General features: G+C 36.8%; 1 long non-coding RNA gene and 1 other non-coding gene across 5 annotated transcripts in view; one reads left to right on the forward strand and one right to left on the reverse strand.

Moving 5' to 3' along the window:
• Positions 1 to 27281, forward strand: part of LOC125163638 (uncharacterized) — a 173419-nt gene that overhangs the window by 46238 nt on the left and 99900 nt on the right. Inside the window, exon 3 of one of the 4 annotated variants that reach the window (XR_007151527.1) lies at positions 19550 to 19664. The exons of the other annotated variants lie outside the window; for them this stretch is intronic. This is a non-coding gene — a long non-coding RNA (uncharacterized LOC125163638). The remainder of the gene's footprint in view (positions 1 to 19549; positions 19665 to 27281) is intronic. 4 annotated transcript variants of the gene reach the window in all.
• Positions 8585 to 8691, reverse strand: LOC125164983 (U6 spliceosomal RNA). The gene has a single exon (XR_007151892.1). It is a non-coding gene; the product is annotated as a U6 spliceosomal RNA (small nuclear RNA).

Below are 27281 nucleotides of genomic sequence, written 5' to 3' on the forward strand. Positions count from 1 at the left end.
GTTACTGGACATTGTGGTATCACTGTATGTGCTAACTCAGGATATTTTTTTTTTTTAGGGAAAAATTTCAAGATAGCCACCATTTTCATCACGTGCAGATGTACATGTGACTTACATATTGCCGCAGAGTTAGTTCTCAAAATCACACGCAAGACCAATATGAATCTTAAATAATTTATTGGCTCTGTTATGGACTTTTATGTAAAGCTCCAAGGACAAAAATATTTTCAGGTTCAGGTTAGTAGCATGCATGATGCATACATAAACTTCTGGACTAATATGTTATAAAAAGGAATGGAAAAAAACTAGAGTAATTTCAAAATAAGCTTTGAAAAAAAATTAGAACCTCCTTAATCTTACATATACTTTAAATGCTTTCATGTACTTTGTCTAAGTAAAGCAAATTTTTCCATAAAAGAAATCTTGGCTAGAAAATATGCCTGGTAAATCAGTCTTCTAAAACTGCTGGAGATGGGGGAAAAAATTAGTAATGTAACTGCCTATCTAATTCTGGGCACTATATTAGCTTTTTTTTTTTCTTTTTTTGGCAAAAAAATTTCTGTTTTCACTAATCCTATCTCACCTCATTTCAAGAGGATTCCATTAGTTGGATAAGCAAGAAAATGTTCTTTGCCTCCTTTATGTAACTTAGTGTCTCCAAGTAAATAAAATGCCTTAAGGAAGAAGAAATTGCCGAGAAGGTAGGAAGAAAGAGACAAGAACAGGGCTAAAAGGACTTGGTTTTAACAGGCATATACTTGAGAACCTTTAGTCTAAGAACTTCTGGAGGGTGGGGTGGGGTCATCCTGGGATTAATGATGAAGGGATACTGTCACCTTTGAGTTTGAGTGTTTTCTTACCTGTGGTTCTGCAACAAAGAAGCTATTGTGCTTTTAAAAAGAAGCTTTAACAATGTCAGGGAAGCCAGGCAAAGGAGCCAGCAGGGTGGTTGCTTACTGAAAATTTCAGTAGCATTTTCAAGATAATTGGCTTAATTACATGCCAAACTAAATTGTAATTTTAAGGGCACTACAAATAACAAAGATTTATTCTAAAGCTCTGTAAGTAGGCTTTTGTTCTTTATTTCCTGTAAATAGATCTCTGGTGGAATAACCAGGACCTGAAATGTTTGGGTCAAGACTGTGAGACAGAGGCACTCTGCTTGGGGATGGTTAGAGCTATTTGGATCAAGGAATGTATATAGTCACTCTGAGTGTGATAGGTAGAACTAAATAAAATAAATTTTAATATTGTTAATTTGTGTTTTATATAGTGTTCCAGCTAAAGGCAGGTTAGTGAGTAGTTACAAGCAGGACTTCTCTTTGGAGCCAGACTGCTGGGATTTATTGCTTAACTTTCCACTATGTGTGTGATCAGTAGAACAAGTAAAAACTACCTATAATCCCAGGCCTGAAGAAAATACAAAATATTTACATTAAGGGATGAAAGTAAACCTGTACTCCGTTAACCATTCTACATTTGATTTGTATCCATTGTCAACTTTTTCCTAAAGTCAGACACATCAGTATATAATGAATACATGCATTATGCTGATATTACTGTTTTGCAACTTAAAAAAAAAATAGTGATCTAACATGAACCATTTTTTAGGTTAGTACATATAAGTTTACCTCATGAAAAAAGATGACTATACTATTTCTTTGTCTTAGTAACTATTGGTCCATTTAATGAGCATTTAGGTTTCCATTATTTCACTACTGTTATGGTAGTGAAGTGAAGATCCTTAGACATAACATATTAATGTTATTATTTCTTTAGGCTAGATTTCAAACTGAGATGATGAATCCAAGAATATGCACACTTTTAATTTCATTTTTTATTGAGATATAATTAACATATTAGTTTCAGATGTAAAACATAATGATTCAGTATTTGTATATATTGCAAAATGATCACAGTAAGTGTAGTTAACATTCATCACCATATATAGTTACAACATTTTTTTCTTGTGATGAGAAGTTTTAAGATTTATTCTTAGCAGCTTTCAAAAATACAATATAGTATTACTAACTATAGTTACTATGCTGTATATAACATCTCTGGGATTTATTTATAACTACGTGTCTTCCTTTTAACCAACTTCATCCATTTTAATCCCTTCCCAACCCCTGCTTCTGGCAACCACCAATCTGTTTGCATTTATCAATTTGGGTTTATTTTTTTAAAAATTTTTAAACTTTATTTATTTTGAGAGACAGAGAGACAGAGCATGAGCAGGAGAGGGGTAAAGTGAGGGAGATACAGAATCCTAAGCAGGCTCCAGGCTCTGAGCTGTCAGCACAGAGCCTGATGAGGGGCTCAAACCCACAAACCATGAGATCATGACCCAAGCCGAAGTTGGACGCTTAACTGACTGAGCCACCCAGGCGCCCCTTTATTTTTGTTTTTAGATTCCACATATAAGTGAGATCTTATTCCTTCTCTGCCTCAATTATTTCACTTAGCGTAATGCCCTCAAGGTCCATTCATATTGTTGCAAATTGCAGGATTTGCTTTTTTATGGCTGAATAATATTCTATTGTGTATATGTATATATACATTTTTTAATCCATTCATCTGTGTATGGAAACTGACATTGCTTCCATTTCCTGAATATTTTAAATAATCCTGCAATGAATGTGGGTGCATGTATCTTTTCATTTTATTTCATTTTATTTTATTTTATTATTTATTTATTTATTTATTAAAAAAAAAATTTTTTTTTAACGTTTATTTATTTTTGAGACAGAGAGAGACACAGCATGAACGGGGGAGGGGCAGAGAGAGAGGGAAACACAGAATCGGAAGCAGACTCCAGGCTCTGAGCCATCAGCCCAGAGCCCGACGCAGGGCTCGAACTCGCAGACCGCGAGATCGTGACCTGAGCCGAAGTCGGACGCTTAACCGACTGAGCCACCCAAGCGCCCCTATTTATTTATTTTTAATTTACATCCAAATTAGTTAGCATATAGTACAACAATGATTTCAGGAGTAGATTCCTTAATGTCCCTTATCCATTTAGCCCATCCCCCCTCCCACAACCCCTCAGTAACCCTCAGTTTGTTCTCCATATTTATGAGCCTCTTCTGTTTTGTCCCCTCCCTGTTTTTATATTATTTGTGTTTCCCTTCCCTTATGTTCATCTGTTTTGTCTCTTAAAGTCCTCCTATGAGTGAAGTCATATGATATTTGTCCCTCTCTGACTAATTATGACTTAGCATAATACCCTCCAGTTCCATCCACATAGCTGCAAATGGCAAGATTTCATTCTTTTTGATTGCTGAGTAATACTCCATTGTGTATGTATGTGTGTGTGTGTGTGTGTGTGTGTGTGTGTGTGTGTATACACCACATCTTCTTTATCCATTCATCCATCGAGATGGACATTTGGGCTCTTTCCATACTTTGGCTATCGTTGATAGTGCTGCTATAAACATGGGGTGCATGTGTCTCTTCAAAACAGCACACCTGTATCCTTGACTAAATATCTAGTAGTGCAACTGCTGGGTCATAGGGTAGTTCTATTTTTAATATTTTGAGGAACCTCCATACTGTTTTCCAGAGTGGCTGCACCAGCTTGCATTCCCACCAGCAGTGCAAAAGAGATCCTCTTTCTCCGCATCCTCGCCAACACCTGTTGCTGCCGGAGTTGTTTATGTTAGCCATTATGACAGGTGTAAGGTGGTATCTCATTGTGGTTTTGCATGTTATCTTTTTGAGTTAGTGTTTTCACTTCTATGGATAAATACCCAGAAGCAGAATTGCTGGGTCATCTGGTAGTTTTATTTTTGAGGAACTTTTTGAGGAACCTCCATACTGTTTTGCAAACTGGCATGCCCCACCAACAGTGCATGAGAGTTCTCACTTCTCCACATCCTTGCCAACACTTATTTCCTGTCTTTTTGATAATAGCCATTCTACTAGGTGTGAAGTGATATCCCCTTGCAATTTTGATTTGGATTTCTCTGATGATTAGTGATGCTGAGTACTTTTTCCTGTATCTGTTAGTTATCTGTATGTCTTCTTTGGAAAAGTATCTATTCAGATACTCTGCCCATTTTTTAATTGGGTTGTTTGTTTGTTGCTGTTGAATTTTATGAGTTCTTTATATGTTTTGGATATTAATGTCTTATTAGTTATGTGATTTACAAATATTTTCTCCCATTTGGTACGTTGCCTTTCCATTTCGTTGATGGTTTGTTTTGCAGAAGACGTTCAATTTTAATAGGTACTTCCACATTAATTTTTGAAGGGTTTTGCCAACTTTTGCTCTTATTAATAACATGTGAATGTCAGGGCATCTGGCTGGCTCACTTGGTGGAATATGCAATATTTGATCTCGAGGTTGAGAGTTCAAGCCTCACATTGGGGTATAGAGATAACTTAAAAGTAAAGACTTTTAAAAAAAGGAATTTATTTAAGAAAATAACATGTGAATGTCTACTTCCTCAATCCTTGTAAAATTTTTAAGCTTTTTACTATGAAAAATTTCAAATACAGACAAAATAGAAAATAGTGTAATGGGTGCCCATGGACCCAGTATCAGCATTTATCAACTTCATTTTTATCCCCTTCTGTTGCATTATTTTGAAGCAATTTCAATCATGACATTTCCCCATGTGAACTAGATATTTTAAATCTTTAATTCTAACTGTGCTTTCTTATAACAATATATAAACATATTTGTTTTCCCTTCCATTCTCATCTCTCAAAGTGAGATAATAAAAAATAGAACTTTTAAGAGGTTGGGGTGCCTGTGTAGCTCGTTAGTTAAGTGCCTGACTCTTGGTTTTGGCTCAGGTCACGATCTCACATTTCGTGGGTTCGAGCCTTGCATTTGAGCCTGCGTGGGATTCTCTATCTCCTCTCTCTCTGCCCCTCCCCAACTCCCACTTGCATGCTCTCTCTCTCGAAAATAAATAAACTTGAAAAACAGAATTTTTTAGAGGTTTCCTATGAGACTTCAGGGTGAAGCTGTAAGATCAAACATATTTTACGTACTTTTTTTTTAACTCCCAGACTTACCTTTGCATTGATTAGTGTTAGGGTCAGGCGTAAGGCAGGGTAAAGATAGGAGTCAGAGGCTAAAAAATTTTAGCAGTCAAAGGCTTTATTTGGGAACTAAGGTCTCGGGCGAGGTTCCCTGACTCAGGGAGAGAGAGAGAGGAGTCAAGGAAGTCGCACCCAGGTGTGGTGGGGTGGGGTTTTTAAGCTGCAGCGGTTCCAGGTTTAGGTCCGGGTGGGCCTTTTTCCGCGGCAGGTCGTGCTGTCGCTCTGTGATTGGTTGACCTCCAATTCGTTCTGGCAGCTACTAGGGGCTTTTCGTTGGTTTTCGCTGGCAAGATGGCCGTCCCCTCTACTGTGGTTCCAAGGACATCCTAACAATTAGCAATCATGGTCCCCATACGATGCTAGTTTCTGATGTGACTCTTGAATGTTGCTATTCTTGGAAACATAGAAACACTTCTTTTTCTTTTGATATGTATGATTTTGAATGACTTATCAGCAGTAGCCATTTACCAATTTTTTTTGTTTGTTTAAGTAGGCTCCACATTTAACATGGGGCTTAAACTGAGACCAACACTGAGAAGACAGTGGACTAGTATCTCAAAGGCTGTCTCCAAAGTGCTGAAAATTCTTCCAGGTTTATGTAGGGAAAACATGGGGCAAAGGTGGATGGGTGGTGCAGGTCCGCAGTGAAGGTCAAATCAATCCTTGTCTTGGAGTCGGTTGTGGGGGAGGGGGGTTGGTAGGGTGGGGCTTGCTGGCTCAGGGCCATCTTTTATTGCTTGAGGGAGTAGTTGTGGTTCCCATCAGGGAATGCATGCCTTCAGGGTCTTTCTTTTACCTGAGCCTAGAGACAAGCTGGAAAGAATGCAACTAGAAAGTTTGAGGTACAGCCATCACAGGTCATATCCATCCTGAGGGGAAATGGTCCAGAGATTACCTCTTTCCACCCAGGGGAAAATATTAGAGAGGACCAGAAATTGGAACAACTAATTCCTTCTTTATCTGCTTTACTTTCAAAGAAAATGCCTGTTTTAATAATCTGGGGGTTAAAGACTCTTAATTTGCTTAGCCCAATCCAATATCCACACAATACTGAGATCTTTTCAAAAGGTAAATTAGATTTTGTTATTTTCCTGTTTGAAGCCAGTCAGAGGCTTCCCATTGCCCTTAAGGTAGAAACTAATACTCCCAAAAGGGACTATGAGGCTTGGTCTATCTTTTTACTTTCATCTTAAAGCCCTTCTCCATTTTGCTCACTTTGCTCTAAACATATTGGGCTTTTTTCAGGTCCTCCAAGCTTTAGGCTCTTTCCTCACTCAAGAATGCTGCTCTTTTGGTGTGAGCCACTTCACCATGATAGTTGCTCTTTTATACTTCAGGCTTCAGTTTAAATTCCAAGTTTAATACCAAGAGGCCTTCAGAGGCATCCTCTTTAATCTTGTTAGATCTCCCTCATTCTATTCTTTGTAACATGTATCTTTCTCTCATTCCATTTTACTCATTTTTTAAAGTAATTATATGCTTATGTATTGGTTTTAAATTGTAATGCCTCCCCTCTTCCCGCTCCTGCCCCTGCCCCCAGTTATTCGTCAGAACTCAGCATAGCAACTTGCCTCCATCAGGTCATGATCTCTATCAGGTTCGTGAGTTCAAGCCCCGTGTAGCATCTGTGCTGACAGCTCAGAGCCTGGAGCCTGCTTCAGATTCTGTGTCTCCCTTTCTCTCTGCCCCTCTCCCACTCTTGCTCTATATCTCTCTCAAAAATAAATAAACCTAAAAAAAAAAAAAAAACCTTAAAAAAATAAAAAATAAAACAAATTTTCTTTTTAATTTTTTTTTTAAGTAGGCTTCATGTCCAACATGGGGCTTGAACTCACAACCCTGATATTAAGATTTGAGCTGAGATCAAGAGTCTGACACTTAACCAACTGAGCCACCCAGGCAACCCTAAAGTAGCTTTAGAGCTAAGACCACAAGGATGACTAGGACTTAGCTAGGCAAAGGACACGTAGAAAGGGGACACAGAAATGAGTTTTCAGCACAGAGCCTTTGGAAACTTTCAAGGAGGGAAAGACTGTCTGCAATGAGTGTCATGAGTATGGGATCAGAAATTTGCTTTGCTCCTCTTGGTGAAACATTGGAAAATTCCCCTCTTTTTTTGTAAAGGAACTATTTTTCTGATATATTGCCGTATTTATTTATTAAGTCAGAATCATTAGAGGTGTAGAAAAATGAGCTAGATAAAAATCTTAGTGGAATTAGTTTTGGGGTGCTTCTATTATATGCAGGTGTTGGATAAGGTGACTCACTCCCAGACTGTGAGGTTCTGGCTCTGAGAAGTGAGAATGTGGGGAGTAGAAATCAGGATGAGTGGGCTGCTGATATGATCTGTTCCTCTGTTGAATGAAGGAAAACAAATCACTTTTAAAAGGGTATTATATTTTGAACTCCAAAACTTTTTCTATGCCTTTTTGTTAGTAAAGTTATTAGCAAATTAAGGATAATAACCCGCAAATAATCATTGACTAATCACAATCTTAAAGGTAAGTATTTTGGCAAGGAAATGTGAAAAAAAAATCTTCATAAGCCAATTGTTAAATTGTTTAGCAATATCTTGCTAAAATATTTCACTTTGTAGCTACTTCCAAATCTGACAAGTCTATTTTTTTTATGGAATTAAGTCATCATAAAGGAGAGATGTGGAGGGAAGAACTATGTCACTTCTCTGTGAGCAGGTCCCTGAGATGGGAAGTGAGTCCCACCTCCCCCTTTCTATGGAGGAGAGCCAGATGTAATAGAACTATATGTCAAGGTGTTCGGACACTGGTAAACTGCATCCTAAGTATGGAGGGTTGGAGGGGGATATCCAAGATGAGAATAAAACAAGAGACTTTAGGGGCTTCTGGGTGGCTGTGAGAAGTAGGGGAGATGATTCATTTTCAGAAATACCAAATAAATGCTGTGCTGTCTAGTTAACAATAATTCACAACCTATTGGAAATATGTACAAACTGCCCCCCACCCAATGGAGTCCCAAACCCTTAGACACTTCACTTCCTGGTTCTTCCTCTCTCCATTTCAACGGGCTTATTTTCATGGGCTTTGCCATGAGCATGCATCAAAGAACTGAAGTCTCTGCATCACCTAAAGGAATGTACTTTTTGCCTTACATGGGCATAGGCAACTTCGGGGTAAGGCTGTAACCTCTGTAGTACTCTGTAGTACTCAGCCAATGAGGAACCAGGGAAGGGACTTGCATGCTAGGAGATAAAGAGAGAGAGAGACAGAGAGAGAGACAGAGACAGAGACAGAGAGAGAGTCCTAAGCAGGATCTGCACTGTCAGTGTGGAGCCTGATGTGGGGCTTGAACTCACAACCGTGAGATCATGACCTGAGCTGAAGCCAAGAGTCAGAAGCTTAACTGACTGGGCCACTCAGGCGCCCCATAATAATTTTCTTCTTACCCTTCTAGATTTTTTTTAACTTGTTTTATTTTTTATTTTTTAAAATTTACATCCAAATTAGTTAGCATATAGTGCAAAAATGATTTCAGGAGTAGATTCCTTAGTGCCCCTAAAAATATGGAACGCTTCCCGAATTTGCGTGTCATCCTTGCGCAAGGGCCATGCTAATCTTCTCTATATCATTCCAATTTTAGTATATGTGCTGCCAAAGGGAACACTTACCCTTCTAGATTTTTGCCTGAGACATCCCCTATAATAGAAGACAGATTAACAGGAGAAAAACATAAGAACGTTTAATAACATGTATATCTCCTGTATACATGGGAGATACCCAGGAAAACTGCATTAACTCCCCAAATGGCACAAGCCACTAACCTAAATAACATCTCCAGCTAAAGATAAAAAGATGTTGTGTTGGGGGGGTTGGGGAGCAGTTATGGTAGGTTGCCAACGAGGAAAAGCGCAGGAAACAAAGGTAAGGTTGTTATGCAGATTTAAGTCATTGCCTTCTGCATTGACCAGAGCTTCTGGAGATTGAGAGTCATCCTTCTCTTCCTAGTACAGAAGGGAGAAACCCTTACAAATGGAGATTTCCCTGATAAATGTAAATATTTCTTACAAAAGGAGAACTTCTATGCAGATTTCAGAACTTCCCCTGTGTCTGCATTTTCTTAAAAATAACCAGCTTAAAATAATATACTGAAAGGACATATTTTGGGGTAGTATATTTTGCTCCCCTTCAGTCCCACTTTTGAAACTGTAAAGTTTCACAATCCAGAATCAAAACTGATAAATTGCTCCATATCTCACTTTACTAGTCTCTCAGTCCTGATAATAGATCAGCTCAGTTAAATAGATGTGTTTCATTTCAGGAGGCAGCGATGATGGGAGTGGGCTTCCAAAATTAGGTCTATGCTGTGCTAGAAATGAGGTATTTAATAAGAGGAATTTCTATGGAAACAAAAGAAAAATAAAGATTGATGGATGGAGCAAATTATAAACCCAATCAGTCCTGACGGCAGCCAGTTAGTATTTCTAGTTATTGGGCTCGATGCATCTTTTGCAATTTGAAATTCTCTAATGATATTGAAGGGGTTCAGGGTAGCACCCCTACCATATGCCACTTTGAGATGAGGATTATTATTATTTTTATTTTTGTTTTAAGTTCATCCATTTATTTTGAGAAAGAGAGAGTGAGAGAGCAGGAGGGGCAGAGAGAGAGAGAATCCCAAGCAGGCTCCGTACCATCAGCAGGGCCCCAAGCAGGCTCCACACCATCAGCAGGGAGCACGACATAGGCTCGAACCCCCAACATTGAGATCATGACCTGAGTGGAAACCAAGAGTGGACACTTACCCAACTGAGCCATTCAGGCACCCCTGGCATGTGGATTATGTTCAGCTGAAAGCACTTGAGACCCTGCAGGCTAGAGAAACTTTTTGTCCCTCCCTTTGTTAGAATAACAGTTAGTGAGATTCTAACAGGATACTGGAGGCCAGCAAAGAGGAAGTCATGCCAGCTTTCAGGAAAGTCAGAGGACTGTCCTCAAAGCACTCCACACAAAGCCAGATCAAACCAGATAGGCTCCAGCTTGTTAGTGCCATGACAGGAAATCCCTGACCAAATAAGGAAGAAGGGGCATGAAACAACTGCTCTTCTTACCACCCTGTGAAATGCATTCCTTTCCTGTGAAATCCCCGACCTCTGTCCCCTTCTCCTTAGTTCAAGATGACATATATACCTCATTTGCCTGTCTTTGGAATTTCCATGTCTATGTGGATCCCCCAGTCATATGCCTATTAAATTTGATTTTCTTCTGTTAATCTATTTCATGTCAGTTTGATTCTTAGTCCAGCTAGAAGAATCATTGAAGAGGCCAGGAATTCTTGCTCCCCAACAATATCATCAGCTGTTCAGATAAACTTTCTGAGTGGCCCATACAAACCACAACAGGCATGAAGGTTGTCTAGACATCAACTATTGGGGAAAGTTCTCTTTTAAGTTTATATCATCAAGTTGTCCACATTCGGGTTGCAGGGCTTTAGGGAAAAGGGCAGTTTTAGCTCATAGTGATTCCAACTCAGAAAGATGGGAGAAAACTAAAAATATTAGTTTGGAGAGTTGCAGCCTGATACTTGAGGAAAATAGAGTTGAGGATCTGGTCCAGTTTATAGGTAAATAACAACTTCAAAAACAACATGACTAAAATCTAATGTCTACAAAGGTGCAAAAATAATTTCTCTTTATATTCACCCCCGTTTTATCAATCACAACCATGGTAAGACTGATTTGTTTGCAAAATAAGTCTCATCTCATTAAACTTGGCCTAATTATTTACGAAAGTGCAGCAAAAATAGTGACTGACCATATAGCCTCTTTTAAAATTGTTCTGTTGGAACTTTTGATAAGGAATCTCAGATTGAACTTTTAAAAGCCTCAAGCCCAGGAAGCCAACCCAATGACTTGTCATCCAACTTCACTTGTAATACCTATAGATTTGGTTAATTCCTTTCTTGTTTGAGGTCCCTAAAATATTATGAGGTTCCTGAGTTTGCCAGGAAGTGGCCTTTATTAGTCACCTGCTAAGGCTGACAGGAGCCCTATAAAAAGGTAGTAGACCATTTTTCCAAGAGGATTTATTGACTCCATAGTTTCTAATTTTGTGCCATTGCAAGGAGAGCAGAGGGGTGTCTGGTGGCTCAATCAGTTAAGTATCCGACTCTTGATTTCGGCTCAGGTCGTGATCTCACAGTTCACGAGTTCAAGCCTGTATTAGGCTCCACGCTGGCAGTGTGGAGCCTGCTTGGGATTCTCTCTCTCCCACTCTCTCGCTGCCCCTCCTCCTCCTCCTCTCTCTCTCTCAAGAATAAATAAACTTAAAAAGAAAAAAGATTGCAAAAAACCAATGAGAACAGACTCTTTTTTTTTTTATTTTTCTTTAAATCCAAGTTAGTTAATATATAGTGTAATAATGGTTTCAGGAGAAGAAGAACAGATTCTTATTGAAGATATGGAAATAAGTATATTGCCATTCAGTAAGTTTCTAAATTTTAGAGGGATCAGATAGGGAGAAAAAGTAATTGTTTCATCCTTTTTCATAAAGGTATAGCTTTACCAAATTCGTGTAAGCCATTGGAGCTTAAGTGAAAAAGTGTCCATAAATCTGGAAAATCAAAACATTAAAGAACCTGTGATGTTTCAAATAAAAAGTCATAAAAATTATAACCATCCTTATCAGTTTATTCAATCCCATGTTATTAACTCTGGTTCTGCTTGAGTCCAGTTTTCCCATTAGTTCTGGAAATTCTTAGTTCAGTTTTATGAGCTTAAAAGTTATCAGAAACCTCTGTTTGCCAGAGTTTTTCCCATGAATCTCCTTGAAGAGGAAATAAATACTTTTGCAGCAATGCACTTGAAAAGCCTAAGAGTAAAACAATAGCTGTAAATGGCAAAAGACTTAAAAATGGCCATGATTAAAGATCTTATGAGAGTTCATGAAAATGCAATTGACAAGGAGCTTTGGTTATTTTTCTGACAAAAAACATTTTGAGATAATAGTAACTGGAGACTCCTGGGTGGCTCAGTCGGTTAAGTGTCCAACTTTGGCTCAGGTCATGATCTCATGGTTTGTGAGTTTAAGTCCCACATCAGATTCTGTGCTGACAGTGCAGAGCCTGCTTGGGAGTCTCCCTCTCTTTCTCTCTCCTTCTCCCCTCCCCTCTCGTTCTCTTTCTATCTCTCTTTCTCAGAATAAATAAATGATCTTTAATTGGAATTATGACTGATAACATTATCCTAGGACATATCAGATTTCTAGGAATTTCATACAATTTCTGGAACACTTCTATACAAGTTACAAATGCAACATGAAGAAAGCTTAGTATTACTTTTTATTTGACAATGCTTCTCATGTAATTTAACATATAAAATAAGTCTAATTAGTTGAGTATCTGTCTTTTATAAGGAGAGAACAAATCTTTTGAGATGTTCCGAGGACCCTCTAAAAATTTCCAAAGTTAACTTCAGGTCAAAAAGACTTCATTTAGAATTGATTTTGGGAAATGTGTCAAAAATATTAAAAGGTTTGGACGCTTGACTAAATAGGATGAGAGATCATTATGAAACAATAGTCAATTATCCATTTAACCAAAGCAACACAAATTTTAAAGGCAAATACAGAAGGTTATATAACTGTGAGCAAACTTACCTTTTATAATACTGAGAAGACTCAGTTTTTTAAAGTAATCAAAGACCTGAGTAAGACAACATGAAGCACAAAAAATTACTTTGGTAAGACACAAAACCTTTGCTTTCTAGGTAAATTATTTAAAAGATAAACACTTCACAATCTCTTATTATCAAAAGGAGACCAATAGTCTAAGAAAACATTTTCCTTTTAACAGATGGAAGAATATTAAGTTCTGTTTTACATAAGTACATTATTGATACTAAGATTTATTTTTACAACCCTGATAATAACAATTAAATTTTATCCAGTTTAATTACACAAGATAAAATTTTCTCTTTTTTTCCCGTCTCCCTCCCTGTCTTTCTATACCATTATGTCCTTTGTTTTCCTCTTTCCCATTCTGAAATGACTAGTTTTATTTTGGGACAAATTTACTTTCTTTTCCCTTAAAGAAAATGCATCATCATACTGTAAAAATTAGTAATGGAAAACTCCAAAACATATCTTACTTTCTTTGCATACAACGTGGTTTCCTTTTCTTCTAGTCATTTTAATTACATATATTCATTCAAATTCTTTTTTTTTAATGTTTTATGTACTTTTGAGAGAGAAAGCATGAGTAGGGGAGGGGCAGAGAAAGAGGGGGACAGAGGATCCAAAGTGGACTATGTGCTGACAGCAGAGAGCTTGATGTGGGGCTTGAACTAATGAGCTGTGAGATCATGACCTGTGCCAAAACTGGACACTGAACCAACTGAGCCACCCAGGTGCCTCTTAATTCAAATACTTAACCTTTAAAAACTTTAATTTCTAGTGAAAACTAAGAATTAAGCAATTATGAATTGTCACACTAGCATTTTATACATTGGTGAATTTATGACTGTGTCATAATTTCCAGAAACACACTTTTTTTATAGTACAATCTTCCAAATTGGCACAAGATGTGTTTACTAACAGACCCAAATTTATCTCTAGTTCCTCTGTAATAGGAAGTCAAAAGTATGATCTATGTTTAGTAATTAATGTTCAATATTTTGTCTTATTTGGAAATGACTAGATATTTGATAAAATTCCATGATTTAATTTTAATTAGCAAAAACTCATAAGGTTTTGAGTTACCAAGAAGATTTAGGAAACTCTTTTTAGGCAGACATACCAAAAAACATAGTTATTGCTGAAAAGTTTTCCTAAAAATTCTTATTACATACATCTTACATAAATCTAAATACATACACTTACATACATCTAAATTTTATATCTATCTAAGTCACTCCCAGGGTTGCCTGGGTGGCTCAGTCAGTTAAGCGCCTGACCCTTGATTTCGGCTCAGGTCATGATCTCATTGTTTGTATAATCGAGCCCCACATTGGGCTCTAAGCTCACAGCATGGACCCTGCTTGGGATTCTCTCTCTCTCCTGGTCTCTCTGCCCCTCCCATGCTCATGCTCCCTTTCACTCCCTCTCAAAATAAATAAATAAACATTAGAAAAAATCACTTGCTCCCGATATTTGTGTTTACACTATTCATAAAACTTCATGGAACATTAGACAATGTCAGCCATCATCCCAAGCTATTTGTTTTTGCTGATAAATTTTGTAACAAAGATAACATAAGTTTATTTGATCAATAAACTCAGGTAGAATAAAAGTTGCATGTCATGGGGTGCCTGGGTGGCTCAGTCGGTTAAACGTCTGACTTTGGCTCAGGTCATGATCTCAAGGATCATGAGTTCTAGCCCCATGTCGGGCTCTGTGCTGACAGCTCCAAGCCTGGAGTCTGCTTCAGATTCTGTGTCCCTCTCACTCTGCCCCTCCCTTGCTCGTGCTCTGTCTCTCTCTCTCTCTCAAGAATGAATAAAATATTAAAAAAAAATTTTAAAAAGTTGCATGTCTGCATTATATTAAATGTAATTTTGAAGGCATGCCTATTTCAATTAAACCAGAAACATTAAATTAACTTTTTATTTAGCAAAGATTATCTCAGATCACATGAACTTGAAAAACATTTTATTTAGCAAAGATTATCTCGGCTCACATGAACTTGAAAAACATTTGAGTTAGTTTCTCTATTTCTGGTAGTTTAGAAATACTTAATTCATATAAATGATTATTTTAAGCCAGGTAAATAGAGCTTTTTTGCAAATTCATTTTGGCAATACCATTGGATGTAGAAAAATATCACATATCTACAACACATAAGCATACAGGTAGATACAGAGACATTACGGCTATTGCTCTAAAATTTTAGCCATGTGTCAGTTACAGTAAATAATACAAACTTCACTATTTATTTATTTATTTATTTATATTTTATTTATTTTTTTTTTTCTACGTTTATTTTATTTTTGGGACAGAGAGAGACAGAGCATGAACGGGGGAGGGGCAGAGAGAGAGGGAGACACAGAATTGGAAACAGGCTCCAGGCTCTGAGCCATCAGCCCAGAGCCTGACGCGGGGCTCGAACTCCCGGACCGCGAGATCGTGACCTGGCTGAAGTTGGACGCTTAACCGACTGTGCCACCCAGGCGCCCCTATATTTTAGAGAGCACAAGTTGGGGAGAAGGGCAGAGGGAGAGAGAGAGAAAGATTTTTAAGTTGGCTCCATGCTTAGCGGGGAGCTGAAGGCAGGGCTTTATGCAGGGCTTGATGAAGCACTTGATCCTATGACCCTGGGATCATGACCTGAGCCAAAATCAAGAGTGGGTCACTGAACCAACTGAGCTACCCAGGTGCCCCAAACCTTGCTACTTTGGTAAAGACTGTTGGATCCAAATTTTGTTTTGGTAGTTGGAATGAGGTAAGTTCACCTGCCCAAATGGCTGAAGCATTATGCTACTATTTATGGAGAATACATTTTTTTATTCACCAAATTTCCAAATACAGTAAAACCTTGGATTGTGAGTGACTTCTGCAAGTGTTCCACAAGGCGAACAAACATTTCTAATAAATTTTAACTTGATAAACAAGCAATGTCTTGCAATACGAATAGTATGTTACGCTGAACATCACATGATCACAACTGAGCCAATGGTTCTCCTCTCTCTCTCTCTCTCTCTCTGTGGGATTCTGGGTGATGGTCTCCCATGCTCTGATGTTTGATCTCAGGCCATGGTATTTGGCAGAAATCAGTGATTTTTCAGAACATTGAAAGGTGCCCACAACTTTCACTAGTGTGGCACTAGTGTGTTTTTGTTGCTTCAAAGCAGTTATGGACAGTCCTTTGCTTTTCCATACAAGAGTAAACTTAGGAATGTTTTGGTTCATTCTAGGTCATTGGATAGGTTCCTTGTTAAAGTTGCACCAAAAGAAAAAGATTCCATTGAGCCAATAGACAGTAGTTATACCTTTAGTGATAGTAAAAGTCATCCTACACAATAACCCTCCTCTCTCTTGTCTCCCTCACACCAGCCATGAAGGTTTTCAAAGGTAAATGTAGGTTAATTTTTTTTCTGTATATTTTATATATTCTTTATTATTTTGTGTTATGTTACAGTATTGTAACATACAAGTGCTTTGGATTACAAGCATGTTTCTGGAATGAATTATGCTCTCAAACCAAGGTTTTACTGTAGTTCTTTGGATGGCTCTTAAGTCGTAGAAAATATGGGGTAAAAAATTTACATCACAAAGACACATAAAAAGTACCCAAGTTTTCTCCAAGAAAATTTAGGGTATATTTGCCTGTATCAGAGGTCTAGAGTAAGTACTATGTAAATTTTTCTTTTTCTTTTTTCTTAAGTGCAACGTTCTGACCTTTTACAATATTTTCAAACATTTTGAGATGAATAGGAAAGGCTTGAGGATTGAAAAGAATAGTTGAACTTTGAATTGTTTTTAGAGCCAAAGTTCTAGTTTGGTAGAGATTTGCAAGACAAAGACCGTTGTATTCAATTCCCCAAAGAACTAGATTGTAACCTGAAATATCAAAAGGCTGACCCACCCATTTTACTAAATTTACTTCTATATATCATGGAGATTTCCAACTAAGATGAAAATCAAAAGATTTCTACATTCTAGAGCTTTGGGGGTTTAATGCTGTATGCTTTTAAAGAAATCTATCTGAAGCATTTAACAAAAGCCATCTTACTGAGTAATTCAACCTTGGGCCAGTTCACCTTAAAGGGGAAAACATTGACCTCTAGGTAATCCCTTTCCTGATAATGTGTAGGAGGGCCTGGGAGAAATTCTAGGTATCATTTTCTATGTGAGAAGGGTTTTCCCCAGGGGACCATCTGGCTTGTCTCAGAACTATAGTATAACCATGGGAGAGAAGAACTCCTTAGCAGCCAGTTAAGATCCCTGGGACTGAGGTTGTGAATGTCTACTGATTTTTTTTTTTTTTTTTTTTTTTTTTGTCTATTGATCTTTTTAAGGAATTCTCTAAGGCTAGCCACCATACTTCTCCAGACACAGGCCTGCCAATCTGGAACACCAAAGGGGTGCTACTAGTATGGGACTATTCTAGCACTAAGGAGACAATGAATATTGAGATGACAAAGGCCCATTATGTATTGGCACCCATTATGACAAACTCCCCTGAGAGCTGGCACAGTTGAACAAAAAGGATGCTGCTTCTTAGATCCACAGCCTGTTCAGCTGTCTGCTAGATGCATGCTAGTACATGCATCCTCCATCTGGCAGAGACCAGAGATAATATTCTCACTGGTTACACACCCAAGCTCTCGACATAGAACAAGATGAGAGAAAAACCTAATTAGATCTATGGTTATCCTCCTTATGACAATGCAAAAAACAGAGACAAAAAACAATGACCATCTCTGGGAAGAAAAGGATCAAAAGAAAACAAGAGTGCTCATGACAAATTTTTACCAAAGTTGCTATCCTAAGGATAAATATAAATATTTGCTCCTGCTAACCTAAATTTGGAAAGGAAGGGTTAAGAAACTTTACCTTCCTCTATCAACAAGATCGATCCTGGAGAGATGACTTTGGTAAGAATTCTTACCGGGATCGTATCTGTAGGCTCCAGAAAGAGTATGGTGTCTCAGAAAGTTTCTTCGTGGTTGTGAAACTGTGGGAAAGGAAAAAATAATTTTCCCTTTGCCCTTCTAGATTCTTGGCTGGGACATCCCTGTAATAAAAGCAGATTAATACAACAAAACAAAACAAAGTTTAATAACATGTATATCTCCTGCATATACAGGAGATACCTAGGAAAACTGAGTAACTTCCCCCTGATGGCACAAGCCACTACCCTAAATAACATCTCCAGCTAAAGACAAAAAGAAGATGTTGGGGGGGGGGGGTGGCAGGGGGAGGGAGGAGTCCAGTTATTGGAGGTGATCAGAAAAAGTACAGTAAACAAGGGTAAGGTTGTTATGCAGATTTAAGTCATTGCCTTCTGCACTGATAAGTTACTGGAGATTTGGAGTCATCCTTTTTTCCTGGTAGGGAGAGGAAATGTTTCATTTCTCAGGGGTAGATACTTGGAAGTAGAAATGCAAGATGGTAGGGTAAGTTTGTGTTTAATTTTTAAAAATGTTTATTTATTTATTTTGAAATAGAGAAAGAGAGAGAAAGAGGCAGAGAGAGAGGGAGAGAGAGAGAATCCCAAGTGGGCTCCCTGCTATCAGTGCAGAGCCCAATGAAGAGCTGTCTCAAGAACCATGAGATCATGACTTGATCTGAAATCAGGAGTCAGACACTTACCCAACTGAGCCACCCATGTGCCCCTATGTTTAATTTTTAAAGAAATGTCTAAACTATCTTTCCAAGTGGCTGCTTGAGGATTCTACTCTAATATAGGATAGGAGTCCTTTATCAGATATATGATTTATGAATATTTTTTCTCACTTTTTGGTTTGTCTTGTAACTTTCCAAGTGGAGTCTTTTGAACTGAAACATTTTAAAATTTGATATTCAATTTATTTTTTTTTATTGATTATACTTTTCATGTTTTATCTAAGAAATCTTTCCCTAACCCAAAGTCAGGAAAATTTTCTTATAATTTTTTTTTAATGTTCATTTAATTTTGAGAGAGGGAGAGATGGACAGAGTGTGAGCAGGGGAGGGGCTGAGAGAGAGGGAAACAGAATCTGAAGTGGGTGCCAGGCTCTGAGCTGTCAGCACAAAGACTGACTCGGGGCTCAAACCCACAAACCTCGAGATCATGACCTGAGTTGAAGTCTGACACTTAACTGACTGAGCTATCCGGGGGCCTCCATAATATTTTCTTGTAAGATTTTTAGTTTATGCATAGTGAGTCCATGTTTAGGGCCAAGATCCATTTCGAGTAATTTTTGTTAAATGTGTGAGTTAATGATCTAAATTCACTGTGGATATCTAGTTTTTGAGGTTATCCTTTCCCCGTTGAATTGTCTTGGTACCTTGGTCTAAAACCAATTTATTATAAATTTAATGGCTTATTTTTGGACTCACCTTAATTCAGTTGATCTATGTGTCTCTCTTTATGCCAACCACATTGCCTTGATTACTGTAGTTTTATAGAAAATTTTGAAATGGAATAAGCTTTCTTCTTTTTCAAAAATTTTCTTTTGCTATTCTGGATCCTTTGCATTTCTGTATACATTTTAGGGTCAACTTGTCAGTGTCTGTAAAAAAAAAGAGCTTGCTGGAATTTTGACCAAGATTATGTTGAATCTATATTTCAATTCGGTGAGATCTGTGCCTCTCTGATGACATGGCTGAAATTATGAATTAGTTCTTGTAGTTATATTGTGGATTCTTTGGAATTTTCTGCATATCAGATCATATTGCCTGTGAATAAAGAGTTTTTTACTTCTTCCTTTCTCATGTAGATGCTCTTTATTCACTTACTTTTCTTAAGTGATGTTTTAATCTGTTCAGATGGCTATAACAAAAATATCATAAACTGAGTGGCTTAAGCAATAATTTATTTCTTACAGTTCTGGAGGCTGGGAAGTCCAAGATCAAGGATGTCAGCAGATTAGATGTCTAGTGAGACTAGTTTCCTGGTTCACATATAGCCATCTTCTCTCTGTGTCTTCACATGGTGGAAAGGTAAGGTGGCATTCTGGGGTCTTTTATAAGAAGAGTAACCCCCCAAAACTCAACCTTCAAAAGAGCCTCACCTCTAAATACTAGCAGACTGAGGATTAGTTTTCAACATATGAATTTGGGAAACACAAACATTCAGATGACAGCACCTGATTACCCATTACAATGTTGAATAGAAATTTTGGGAACAGATGTCCTTGCTTTCTTCATAGGGGAAAGCATTCGGTCTTTCCCCTAAGAACATACTTGTTGCATTTATCAGGTTAAAAAAGTTCTTTTTTATTTCTAGCTTTTTGAGAGGTTTTAAAAATTTGTTTTGTAATGCCCGAAGTTCCGAAACTTCCCACAAAAGTCCACCAGAGTCGTAAGTCAAAGCCAAGCGGCAAGGGTCGTTTATTGCAGGTTCGAACCTGGTCCTCTGCGCACTCGTCGCCGGTGACGCAAGAGGCCTCGATCAGGGTTGGTACAGAGTTTTTATAGACAGAGACAAATAGCACAGGGGAGGTTTCAAATTATGAGGGGCCTGATTAGTTGATTTTAAAGTAAGGACATTTGTTGTTCTCTGATTGGGCGTCCTTTGTCTGTCCTTTGGCGGGAAGGCTTTGTCCGTTACTTGTGGCGGGAGGAAAAAGGGGGAAGGGGGAAGGGGGTAGGGTAGGTGAGGAATGTGGTAAGCAAGCAGGTTTACAGAAGCGAGAAATGCCGGTTAGTTTATGTACAATCACTCATTCCATCACATATCAGACTACATTTAGGAAGGTTTACAACCCATTCTACTACACAGCGGGTTACATTCAGGAAAGGCCTCACAATGCTCGTAGCAAACAGCAAGCAAAACAGACTTCTCAGCAATTGTATTTCTTATCAAAGATCCATAATAAGCAGAAAAGAGAACCTAGCTTTAAACTAAGGCAGGGCTGTCATTTGGATTGTTCCTTTCAGTTTGTTTTTTGTTTTTATCATGAATGGATTTTGTCGAGTGCATCCTGCATCCATTAAGAGGAACATATGTATTTTGTTCTTTATTCTACTAATAAGATATCAAATTAATAGTTATTTGGATGTTAAGCCAACCTTGCATTCCCAGTTTAAATCCCACTTGGTCATGGTACATTATCCATTTTGTATGTTCCTAATATATTGTTGAGGACTTTTGTGTGTAGATTCATGAGGGATATTGGTTTATGCTTTTTTTTTTTTTTTTTTTTTTTTTTAATATTTAGCTGGCTTTGGTGTCAGGGTACCCTGATACAAAGTGTTTCCTTCTCCTTTGTCTTCTGGAAGAGTATGGGAAGGATTGGTATTATTTTTTCTTCTTTAAATGTTTAGTAGAATTCATCAGTGAAGTTGGGCTTGAGTTTTACTTTTGTGGGAAGATTTCAAGTAATTAATTCAATTTATTTTTTGTAGGTATATTCAAATTTTGATTTTTTCTTGAATTTTAGTAGCAGTATTTTTGTATTTTTTAGGAATTTTTCCAATTCATCTTAGTTGTTCAATTTGTAGTATACTCTTATGTAATTCCCTTATGATAATTTTAAGTTCTGTAAAATCATTAGTGATATCTCCTTTTCATTTCTGACTTCATTAATTTTTTTCTTTTCTTTTTCTTGGTCAGCTTCTCTTCTTTTTAAAATGAAGATAATCCTTATATGATGAACTGTTACTTCCTTTTCTTTTTAATTAAATTATTTAATTTATTTTTTAAATTTACATCCAAGTTAGTTAGTTTATAGTGCAACAATGATTTCAGGAGTAGATTCCTTAATGCTCCTTACTCATTTAGCCCATCCCCCCCTCCCACAACCCCTCCAGTAACTCTCTGTTTGTTCTCCATATTTAAGAATCTTTTATGTTTTGTCCCCCTCCCTGTTTTTACGTTATTTTTGCTTCCCTTCCCTTTTGTTCATCTGTTTTGTCTCTTAAAGTCTTCATATGAGTGAAGTCATAGGATATTTGTCTTTCTCTGACTAATTTTGCTTAGCATAATACCCTCCAGTTCCATCCACGTAGTTGCAAATGGCAAGATTATTTTCTTTTTGATTGCTGAGTAATACTCCATTGTATATATGTACCACATCTTCTTTATCCATTCATCCATCAATGGGCATTTTGGCTGTTTCCATATTTTGGCTATTATTGATAGTGCTGCTATAAACATTGGGGTACATATGTCCCTTTGAAACAGCACACCTGTATCCCGTGGATAAATACCTAGTAGTGCAATTGCTGGGTCATAGGGTAGTTCTATTTTTAATATTTTGAGGAACCTTCATACTGTTTTCCAGAGTGGCTGCACCAGCTTGCATTCCCACCAGCGGTGCAAGAGAGATCCTCTTTCTCCACATCCTTGCCAACATCTGTTGTTGCCTGAGTTGGTAATGTTAGCCATTCTGACAGGTGTGATGTGGTGTCTCATTGTGGTTTTAATTTGGATTTCCCTGATGATGAGTGATATTGAGCATTTTTTCATGTGTCAGCTGGACATCTGGATGTCTTCTTTGGAGAGGTGTCTATTCATATGTCTTTTGCCCATTTCTTCACTGGATTATTTGTTTTTTGGGTGTTGAGTTTAATAAGTTCTTTATAGATTTTTGGATACTATCCCTTTATCTGATATGTCGTTTGCAAATATCTTCTCCCATTCCATCGGTTGCTTTTTAGTTTTGCTGATTCAGTCTTGCTGATTTTCCTTCACTGTGCAGAAGCTTTTTATTTTGATGAGGTCCCAATAGTTCATTTTTGCTTTTGTTTCCCTTGCCTCCAGAGACGTGTTGAATAAGAAGTTGCTGTGGTCAAGGTCAAAGAGGTTTTTGCCTGCTTTCTCCTTGAAGATTTTGATGGCTTTCTGTCTTACATGTAGGTCTTACGTCCATTTTGAGTTTATTTTTATGTATGGTGTAAAAAAGTGTTCCAGGTTCATTCTTCTGCATGCGCTGTCCAATTTTCCCAACATCACTTGCTGAAGAGACTGTCTTTTTTTCATTGGATATTCTTTCCTGTTTTGTTGCAGAGTAGTTGGCCATATATTTGTGAGTCCATTTCTGGGTTCTCTATTCTGTTCCATTGATCTATGTGTCTGTTTTTGTGCCAGTACCATGGTGTTTTGATGAATACAGCTCGAAGTCTAGGATTGTGATGACTCCAGCTTTGGTTTTCTTTTTCAGGATTGCTTTGGCTATTCAGGATCTTGTCTGGTTCCATATAGATTTTAGAATTGTTTGTTCTAGCTCTTTGAAGCATGCTGGTGTTATTTTGATAGGGATTGTATTGAATGTGTAGATGGTTTTGGGTAGTATCAACATTTTAACAGTATTTGTTCCTCCATGAGCATAGAATGTTTTTCCATTTCTTTTTGCCTTCTTCAATTTCTTTCATAAGCTTTCTATAGTTTTCTGCATTCAGATATTTTAACTCTTTGTTTAGGTTTATTCCTAGGTATTTTATCGTTTTCAGTGCAATTGTAAATGGGATTAATCCCTTGATTTCTCTTCCTGCTGTTTCATTATTGGTGTGTAGAAATGCAACCATTTTTCTGTACATTGATTTTATATCGTATGACTTTGCTGAATTCATGTATCAGTTCTAACAGTTTTTTGGTGGAGTCTATTGGGTCTTCCAGGTAAAGAATCATGTCATCTGTGAAGAGTGAAAGTTTCACTTCTTCCTTGCTAATGTAGATCCCTTTTATTTCTTTTTGTTGTCTGATTGCTGAGAGTAGGACTTCCATTACTATGTTGAACGGCAGTGGTGTGAGTAGACATTCCTTTTGTGTTCCTAACCTTATGGGGAAAGCTCTCGGTTTTTCCCCCACTGAGGATGATATTAGTTGTGGGTCTTTTGTATATAGCCTTTATGATGTTGTTCCTTCTGTCTCTACTTTCTTGAGGGTTTTTATCAAGAAAGGATGCTATATTTTATCAAGTGCTTTTTCTGCATCTATTGAGAGGATCGTGTGGTTCTTATCCTTTCTTTTATTAATGTGATGTTTCACGTTGATTAATTTGCAGATATTGAACCACAGTTACAGCTCAGGAAAAAAATCCCACTTGATCCTGGTGAATAATTCTTTTAATGTATTGTTGGCTTTGGTTTTCTAGTATTGTGTTGATAAGTTTTGCACCAATGTTCATCAGGGATATTTGTCTGTAATTTTCCTTTTTAGTGGGGTCTTTGTCTAGTTTTGGAATAGAGGTAATTTTGGCGTCATATAATGAGTTTGGTAATTTTCCTTCCATTTCTATTTTTTGGAATAGCTTCAAAAGAATAAGTATTAATTCTTCTTTAAATTTTTTGTAGAATTCCTGTAGGAAATCATCCAGCCCTGGACTCTTCTTTGTTGGGAGTTTTTTGATTACTGATTCAACATCTTTACTGGTTATGGGTCTGTTCAAATTTTCTATTTCTTTCTGTTTCAGCTTTGGTAGTTCATATATTTCTAGGAATTTTTCCATTTCTTCCAGATTGCCTAATGTTTGGTGTATAATTGCTCATAATATTCTCTTGTTATTGTTTGTATTTCTGCAGTGTTGGTTGCGATCTCCTCTCTTTCATTTGTGTTTTTACTTATTTGGCTCCTTTCCTTTTTCTTTTTGATCACTCTGGCTTGGGGTTTATTAATTTTGTTAATTCTTTCAAAGAACCAGCTCCTAGTTTCATTGATCTGTTTTACTGTTTTTTGTTTTTGTTTTTGATATGATTGATTTCTGCTCTAATCTTTATTATTTCCCTTCTTCTGGTTTGGGGCTTTATTTGCTGTTCTTTTTCCAGCTCTTTTAGGTGTAAGGTTAGATTGTGTATTAGAGACATTTCTTCCTTCTTTAGGAAGGCCTGGATTACTATATACTTCCCTCTTATGACCACCTTTGTTGCATTCCAGAGTTTTTGGACTGTTGTGTTTTCATTTTCATTAGCTTCCATGTAATTTTAATTTCCTCTTTAATTTGTTGGTTAACCCATTCATTCTGTAGTAGGATTTCTTTAATCTCCAATATTTGTGGTTTTTCCAAATTTGTTCTTGTGGTTGGTTTCAAGTTTCATAGAGTTGTGTTCTGAAAATGTGTGTGGTATGATCTTGATCTTTTTCTACTTGTTGAGGGCTGATTTGTGATCCAGTATGTGATATGTTCTGGAGAATATTCCATGTGCACTTGAGAAGAATGTTGCTTTAGGATGAAATGTTTGAATATATCTGTTAAGTCCATCTGGTCCAGTGTGTTATTCAGAGCCATTCTTCAAGCCATTCTTTCCTTGTTGATTTTCTGCCTGGATGATCTGTCCATTGTTGTAAAGTGGCTATTAAGGTCCCCTACTCTTATGGTATTATTATCACTGAGTTTCTTTATGTTTGTGACCATATATATACATATATATATATATATATATATATATATATTTGGGTAAATCAAATTGGGGTTATAAATATTTACAATTGTTAGGTCTTCTTGGTGGAAAGACCCTTTAAGGTTATTTCTATTATTAACTCTTTGAGGAACCTCCATACTGTTTTCCAGAGTGGCTGCACCAGTTTGCATTCCCACTGACAGTGCAAGAGGGTTCCCCTTTCTCTACATCCTCACCAACACTTGTTGTTACTTGTGTTGTTAATTTTAAGCATTTTGACAAGTTGGAGGTGGTATCTCATTGTGGTTTTGATTTGTATTTCCCTGTTGATGAGTGATGTTAAGCACCTTTTCATATGTCTGGTAGCCATCTAGATGTCTTTTTTGGAAAAATGTCTATTCGTGTCTTCTGCTCATTTGTTATCTGGATTATTTGTTTTTTGGGTGTTGAGTTAAATTCCTTATAGATTTTGGAGTGGCACATTCTAAAATTTCTAAATATTTCCATATTTTCTCCTGTTTTTGTATCTAATTTAATTTCTTTATGGTCAGAGAGAATATTTTTGTATGATATCAATCCTTTTAAAGTTATTGATACATGCTTTATGGTCTAACATGTTCTGTCTTGGATAATATTCTATGTGCACTTGAGAATTATTCTGCTATTTTTGGCTGGAGTGTGCCACAGATGTCAGTTAAGTCAAATTCGTTGATGGTATTATGCAGACCTTCTATATCCATGTTGATTTTTCTGTCTAGATGCTCTAGCCTTATTGAGAATGGGGTATTGAAGCCTCCACTATTATTCTTGAATTGTCTATTTTCTTCCTTCAATTCTGTTACTTTTTGCTTCCTTTATTTTGAGGCTCAGTTGTTGGATGTTTATATGTTTATAACTTTTATGTCTTCCTGATGAATTGACACTTTTATCTTAAAATGCTTCTCTTCATCTCTAGAAATATTTTTTGTCTTAAAGTCTTTTCTGTCTGTTATGAGTATACCCACTACAGACTTCTTCTGATTATTAATTGCATAGCATAGTTTTTCCATCTTTTTGCTTTAAATCTATTTGTGTTTTTGAATCTAAAATGTGTCCTTTGTAGACAGCACACAGATTTCTCTCTCTTTCTCTTTCTCAATACTATTCATATATTTTTTTAACCTTTGAAAATATAGAAATTTATTAATTTCATAGGGCTATTGTGAGGATTAAAGTGGACATTTGGAAAGCCTATTAAAACACTGATTATTGTTATAATCATCTCCAGTGTTTCAAATTGAGTAGTTCTGATATGGCCCTTAGAATTTGTATTTTTAATTATCCTGCTGATGGTAGCCACAGTTCGAGAATCACTTAATTTAAAACACCTGAAGTAGTTCTGGGTAACTCATTGTTGCTTGTATTCACTTCCTTTGTCACCCAAAGTCATTCATTCTTTAAATAACCTACTTTGTTAGGATACTTTTGGTGTTGTCTGTAATATATTGATATTCATGTTTCTGAGGTCTATTAATATTGATTGCAAAAGAGAAAATGTATGAAAGATAAATTTCTATCTTTTCTGGCATAAGAAATTAATGTAATTTGAATCTTGTAATTCCTCACGTCAGACTGTATCACTAAAATTAACAATATTACAGAAGAAATAACTTAATAAATTAATCATAAAATAGGAAAACATTTTTTATTGTGGGAAAAATAATGGTGAATACTACATAGAATGGTGTTAAAGTGTATCAATGTTGCTATTATGGCAGATTTGATATTTTGACCTTAAATAACTTCAAGAAATAACTTAAAATTAATATTGTTTAACATTTGATATAACTAATCCACTTCCAAATATCCCTGAAGAATACAACATTTGTATAAACCTGCACCTTTTATCACTCAGAACTGGGGAACTTCCAGACCTTTGCATGCAAGCTGTTTTTAAAGAAAAAGATAAATCTCTCTTTAATCCAATGTTTTTGAAAGGTTATAAGTAGTTCACTATTTAAAAAAAAAGCATTTAAAAAAATAAGTATCTTGGATTAACACATTATTTTCTTGTTACGAGTTGGTACAAAGCCTTGTCATTTTTGTTTTCATTCTACACGGTTATCTATAGCAACAAGCCAATTCAACAAGGGCATTCTTGCTACTTGGTTTTTCAACTGTAAAAATAAACCTAAAGGAGAATATCAACATCTATAATGTATGATGGTGATGTTTGTAATTTTGAGGTAGGATTCACCCCAAAATAGAGGTCACAATAATTTTGTTCTAATGTATACA

Source organism: Prionailurus viverrinus, chromosome B1 (genome assembly GCF_022837055.1).
Source record: "Prionailurus viverrinus isolate Anna chromosome B1, UM_Priviv_1.0, whole genome shotgun sequence".
Taxonomy (NCBI): Eukaryota; Metazoa; Chordata; class Mammalia; order Carnivora; family Felidae; genus Prionailurus; species Prionailurus viverrinus.